The following is a 4,952-nucleotide window of genomic DNA, read 5'->3' on the forward strand; positions in this document are numbered from 1 at the left end:
ACAGTAGGTGCTGGTGAGGGTGTAGACAAAGAAGCAGCTGAATATTGCTAAATGAAAGGATAAACCAGTCTAGACAAAATGGAAATCAATATGCAACCCCCTCAAAAGCCAGAAAGTAGTTGTATCATGTGACCCAGCTCTACCTACCATTGGTATTTACCAAAGGACTTCAAGTAAACACATCACAGAGAGACTTGTACAGCAATATTTATTACAGCACTCATGGCAGACACTATGGAGCTAGTTTAGGTATTCGCTAACGGAAGAACAGGCTAAGAAAATATGATATACTTACGCAATACAATTTTATTCAGCCATAAAGAATATAGTTATGCCATTTGTAGGAAAATAGACACATTGGGAGATTATTATATTGAGCTACTCAAAGACAAATATTACATGAGTTCTCTGACTTGTGCTTCCTATATTTTTATAGATTCATAAAATCAGCTATGCATATATGACATTAAGTAGAAATGAAACTGTGTAAGGAAATCAAAGGGACTAAAGAGAAGGGAGAGCAGAAAGGGGAGTCATGAAACAGGAACACACCCAAAGTTCATCATATACCTGTGTGAGAATGCGTGAGAATGTGTGAGAATGGAGAATGCGTGAGAAAGTGTGAGAATGTGTAAGAGCCTTTGTGAAATCCAGTACCACGTGCAATGAGGCTACACCAAGTTTTTTAAAGGCGTTATAGTTTCACATTTTTCTCTCAGTACCATTGATGATGTCTTTCCCCAGAGGAATACGCCTTGCTTCCCATGACTATTCACATGCTTGACATTCAGCTCATTTGCTACTGGATACTTCCGGGTTTCGCTATTTAGTTATGAATCATAAGTTTCTTTTCCTTTTATATTTCAGTTTTGCCATTTACCAATGATGCACTCACTCTTTTTAAAAATGAGTTGGAAGCCAGGAATTGTGGCCCATTTCTATCATCCTAGGAGGCAGACATAAGAGCACTGCAACATTAGGTGGGTGATTTCTCAACTATTTCTGTGTTTTAAAACAATATATATTGTATTTATATATCTATATATAAATATAGATATATGCTATATCATATATTTCATTATGTTGTTTATATATAATAAATATATTATCTGTATATATTTAAATACATTTATATATGTGTATATATGTGTGTGTGTATATATATATATATATATATATATATATATATATATATATATATATGACATATGAAGCCAGAATATTCTGCTATTCGAGATTAGTAAAGCATTCTCTTTGATAGTGACAATGCTTTCCTAACTTTACTCTGAAAACTCTTGTGTTCACATTTTCTGCTTGGATCTATTCCATGTTTCATCTAGAAATTACATTTCTGTAGCTATAATCGTGAAGGCCAATAGCCCATCCCAAATCAATACTGTAAAGCAACACTGAACTGAAATTGCCTGCAGAAAGGACAGCAGAGCCCGGGCAGACCCAGGCTGGGTGTGGCTGGGTTGCAGCCACATCTGAAGGTTCGCCTCACATCCTTCTTGACCTAACCGGGTACCTCGATGTGATCGTCTGCTCTAGTATCTGCATTTTCCTCTGAGTGCAGCCTGTGGAATCCTCCAGGTTAGCGTCCCATTCCCTCATCTGCGGAGGCTGTTTCGGCTCACTGGTAGACTTGATTTGCTATCTCATCCCAGATGTCTATACTTCACTAAGCTTAGTTAGTCCCTTTTCTTGTCTCTTTACCCAAGACCAAGGGCTTTCCCAGAACCAGAGGCTTTGAGAGAAGACCAGGAACAGCTCTGGGTTACTGCAAATAACAATGAAGCAAAGCATATAGTGAGTGATAGAACCTAGTGGGCAAACCCCCACTCAATTCCCGATATAGTGAGTGATAGAACCTAGTGGGCAAACCCCCACTCAATTCCCGATATAGTGAGTGATAGAACCTAGTGGGCAAACCCCCACTCAATTCCCGATTCGGCGTGCACCCAAAATTTCACAAAGGACCATCTTGATGTAATTACATGAGGTCGTTTAATTACAGAGCTCCGGACCAACATGTATCCCACACAGGAGATAACGGATGTCCGCCACAAGGCTCGGAAACTAGGGGTTTTTATGGGGTAAGCGGCTTAGGGGTGTGGAATTCAGCATAGCGACACACTATTCAAACATCAGCAGAAAAATTACATGTACGTGCAGGGTGTCAGAGTTCTGTGAGTTGTTGACTCAGTTCAGATAGCCCTGTTATGTCTTCACATTCCCCTTTATCCCCTTTATGGTCAAGATGTTCCCAGGAATGTTTTAACTACGGGGCATACCCAGGTTTGTTTTTCTTTTTTCTCAGCCCCAGGTAGCCTCTAGGCTCACAAAGAACCAGCAATTTCTGAGTACTTTATATGACTTACAGGTCTTAAAATTTCATCTTTCTTTCAATTGCAGGAGTGGATCTTCTGTCCCTCAGATACCGATCCCAGTGAAACTCTCCCTCAGATGGCTTCACAGCTCCTTTGGTAAGCAATTTGATACAACAAGTTTGTTTTTTTAAATCTGCCATTTGGAGAGATATTTCCTCAATGCTAAAGTTAGGGCAGCATCATCTACATATGAGACTGTAACTAATCCATTAAAAAATTGCCAAAAGCAATGTTGTATACTTTTAAAGAGTGTTTCTGCTGCATTTAAGTTGTATCCCTCTTTTCTGACTGCAGATACAGTGCGACTGTCTATTCTGGGCTCCTTCCCTCAAGCCTGTCTCACCATGATGGACTCCACATTCAAACTATAAACGTTTCAACCTGTTTCCATCAGCTACTTCATCAAGCAGCGAGAAAGATAACTAACAAACTGAAATACTAGAATAAAATATGCTTACCAGCTAAAGAATCAAACCTTTACACAATTTACCTTTATCTTGGTGTTTTGCCTGTTATCTTTTGTTCTGTCTGTGTGCAGGTGTCAGATCTTGTGAGCTTCCATGTGGGTGCTGGGAATCCAACCATAGACCTCTGGAAGAGCACTCAATGCTGTTGACCACTGATCCATCTCTCTAGCTCCTAGAGAACTAAGCATTAAAGGTTGCTGTTGTTTTCCAGGGAAGGTGTTTCTGAGCTACAGGTAGAAAGAAATAACTCATCTAGATTGGGTAATAAGGATTGGGTAGTAAAGAAATGTTTCTCAGAAGAATAACAACTTCCATTGGTGGTCTGGTTTGGTTCCTGTGAGTCTGTTGTGTTTACCCTCCATTGGATAACGCAACAGACATAGCTGTTCATTTCTCAAGTCCCCTTCTTAAAGAGAAATGAAGACATCTTAGGTGCCTAGTAGCTGGCAAAACAGCATAAACTTACCTTCATTATTTTCAATTTGGATTGAAATATTGAATTGTATTATATCATCATCAGCAGCAGCAGCAGCACCACCACCATCATCACCATCTTATTTTCAATTTGGATTGAAATATTGAATTGTATTATATCATCATCATCATCACCACCACCACCACCATCATCACCATCATCTTTATACCATAATGCTCTGGACCTTTTTCAGCTCAGTTAACTGAAACTCCATACCCACAGAACTTCATGTTTTCCCAATCCCTGGCTACCTCTTTTCCATCCTGTTTCTTTGCATTTGGCTATTTTAGATACTTTTAAATGCTGTTATAAAATATTTCTTTTTCTGATTGTCTCATTTCACTGAGCACATGGTCCTTAAGGTTTATCTAGAGCAGTGGTTCCCAACCTGTGACTCATGACCCCTTTGAGGGTCAAATCACCTAGCACAGGGGTTGTGTAAGACCATCCTGCATATCATATAAATACATACATATATATGCACACACACATATATGTATATATATGTATATATATGTATATGCATATATAATGATTTAGAGTTTGTTTAAAACATCTCAAAGGTTTCCACATACATGTTTGTAGCTAGCTGTGGTACAAAGGACAGAGAATAGAACCATAGGAGACCCTGCTTTCTTTCAGAACTCCTAGAAATGGCTAGCAGTATAAACTTGTTCAATTACTTAACATTCAAAGATTTATAAGTAAAACCAATGGTTGGCTTCATAATTACTGACTAAATCATTATGTTTTCTCAAAGAAGAATTTATAAAAGTTTAGTGTAGTGTAAAATTACTGAGTAGGCAGGTGTGGTCAAAAGTGATATGTACAGAAGCAGGTCTAAAGGTGAGGATTTGTCTGTGTGTCTGTGGTTGTGTCAATAAATGTGTTCCTGTCAATAAATTATGCAGTAATTATAATTAGGAAAATCTGATAATATGGCAGTGATAGCTAATGTGTAGAAGAATCACAGAATTCAATACGCTAAAGCCATCAAAATGGTGTGCACTAATTATAATTGAGAAAGAAAGCCAGACCTGATGGTGCAGCTCCTTAAAGGTTTGAGGCAGGAGGGTTGTAAGTCCAAAGCCGGCCTGAGCTATACAGCCATTCTGAGGAGTTTGTGATTGCCCACCTCAACATATAAAAGATAAAGGGAGCTGGATACAAACCTCAGAAGTACAGCATCTAGTCAGCAAGCACAAGGGGCCTGAGCTCAATCTCCAGCACAGCAAAAAAGAAGAGAAAGAAAGAAGATGATGGTCACTAAGATAGATAAAAAGTAAGTTACAAAGCAACACGCTCATATATGGTTTTTATTCACAATGTGAAGCTGAAATAAATCTTTCCAAAGCAGCCTCCATAGCTGAATAATAAAGTGCACTCCAAGCAAATACTGCACATAGTGGACTATATCCCGGCTTAAAAAATGTTCACAGCTGAGTAGCTTATCCAGTCACAGGTCGCCACCTGATCAGACCATGTCCTTATCCAGCAAACACTGACCCAGTCAATGAAGTCACTTCTGCATGGTACTTACTGACATGTAGTGAGGAGGGGCCTTCTGGATTGTCTTTGGTCTGGAATGTTGCCCAGTGCAAGAGCATTTTCTATTCATTA

At 39.0% G+C, this 4,952-nt stretch overlaps 2 long non-coding RNA genes across 2 annotated transcripts; one reads left to right on the plus strand and one right to left on the minus strand.

Moving 5' to 3' along the window:
• The first annotated feature begins 820 nt into the window (after positions 1-820).
• On the plus strand, positions 821-2,456 carry Gm52802. Its single transcript, XR_003955842.1, has 3 exons — positions 821-980; positions 1,358-1,593; positions 2,416-2,456. It is a non-coding gene; the product is annotated as a predicted gene, 52802 (long non-coding RNA).
• Positions 1,444-3,080, minus strand: Gm15731. Its single transcript, XR_001784768.2, has 3 exons — positions 2,881-3,080; positions 2,382-2,481; positions 1,444-1,780 (listed from the first exon to the last, which is right to left on the minus strand). It is a non-coding gene; the product is annotated as a predicted gene 15731 (long non-coding RNA).
• Positions 3,081-4,952: the final 1,872 nt, after the last annotated feature.

Source organism: Mus musculus, chromosome 5 (genome assembly GCF_000001635.26).
Source record: "Mus musculus strain C57BL/6J chromosome 5, GRCm38.p6 C57BL/6J".
In the NCBI taxonomy this organism is placed as follows: domain Eukaryota; kingdom Metazoa; phylum Chordata; class Mammalia; order Rodentia; family Muridae; genus Mus; species Mus musculus.